The following is a 1677-nucleotide window of genomic DNA, read 5'->3' as shown; positions in this document are numbered from 1 at the left end:
TATTGTTGCTTTGCAAAGACAATGAATTCTTCATGCGCAGGTTCCCCCATGTCTCATTTATTTATATTAATTCCTCAATTAATATGTCTCAATTTATTTATTTTAATTCCTTAATTAATTATGGCCCTGGCCAACAGTGTAACAATCAAAAGCTATATTTTACAAAAAAGTAACCATTCATCTCTTTGTCTATTCATGTACAGCCCTGCTTAGAACTCTTTTTACCTAATACTCATCTGTATTCGTTTTTCCTCTGCATGGCTTTCATATTAGCGATATAAATGCATTATAGTTATATATGAGATATAACTTGCATATTCCTGGAATTCCAGGTTGTTTGCAGTTTCTTAAACATAAATACAGGACAAAAACATAGTAATTTTACAAACAAATAGACAATTTGACACAGTGGTTGAATAATTCAAGCTGTAAGATGGTATAATACTTTAAGGATCCATTCAAAGGTTATTTTCCCATTATCTAGATCGTTATTGGCTAAGCTGTATTGCAGTAAAACACCATTTCCTTTGATGTCTTAGGAGGGTACCCATATAGAAACTAGTTAGAATTATGCCTTACAGTGCTTTTCTTTGGCATTGAGGCCTATATTTGTTTTCTTTTATTTATTTATTTTTTTAAAGGAAATATGAGTTGCTTTATTTAGCTTCCAATTTCTGGGAGGCTCAAGAATTAGAATTATTCTGAACAACAAAAGCAAATAAGACTGTACTTACAGGTCTTGTTCTGCCATATTCTATTCTTGCTTCAGGATTGCAGGTTTATTGTTGCCCTTTCTGTTACATGAGATGTACACATTAGGTGTTAAAAGATACAATACATTCTACAACTGAGCACCACTTTCTGTAACTAAACGGGCAAAGAAATTACACTCAACATCAGCATCTGGCAGTATTTTTTTTTTGGGGAAAAAAAAGTGACTAAAATGAATTTAAATTTATTAACACTATTAAATCATATCTAATACTTGATACTACATGATTCAATACAGCTGTACTATACAATTATACAAAATGTGTTAACATCAAAGAATAGAACCAAAATTAAGATAGCAAACAAAACCTATATAACTTTTTTTTTGTACAGGAAAAATACTTTTTATTAAAAGAATGTTTTATTGTGAATTATGTGATCGTTTACATGGGAGAACATTAGCTTTACGTTCATCCTATCATATATTGTTTCATTGCCATGGTTACAATCCCCTCCTTGCATCATCAGCCAACCAAAGGGTATGCCCTGTAAGCCTTCCCCATGGTCATCAGCATACAGTCCCTCTCCCTCTCTGGGTCTACAGTCCCCAGCCACTCCTTCTCTCCACATCATCATCTCTGCCTCCATCTCTGGCATCACTGCTTCTCTAAGTAGGGTCTCATATTCCACTCTTCTCCCTTGATTGTTCCAGGAACCTCAGCTCCTGTACTGCATAGTCAATCACTCCCCTCCCTTTGCTGTAAAATGTCCACCTTTATATTTCCAACCCTGGCAGTCAGTCCTGACAATTATTCACCATTGTACCTCAAGGGACCTATTCCCATCTCCATTCATTAGCCCCCACCCAGACATATTGGATACTTCCTCTGCACCTTCTGAATCTAGGCTCCCTCTTGGAAGCTTGGAAGCCAGTCACTTCTTGTCTTTGTAGCCCCCCACCCCCCC

The sequence above is a fragment of the Chrysochloris asiatica genome, unplaced genomic scaffold, assembly GCF_000296735.1.
Source record: "Chrysochloris asiatica unplaced genomic scaffold, ChrAsi1.0 scaffold00340, whole genome shotgun sequence".
Lineage (NCBI taxonomy): Eukaryota > Metazoa > Chordata > Mammalia > Afrosoricida > Chrysochloridae > Chrysochloris > Chrysochloris asiatica.
This window is presented reverse-complemented; position numbering follows the sequence as displayed.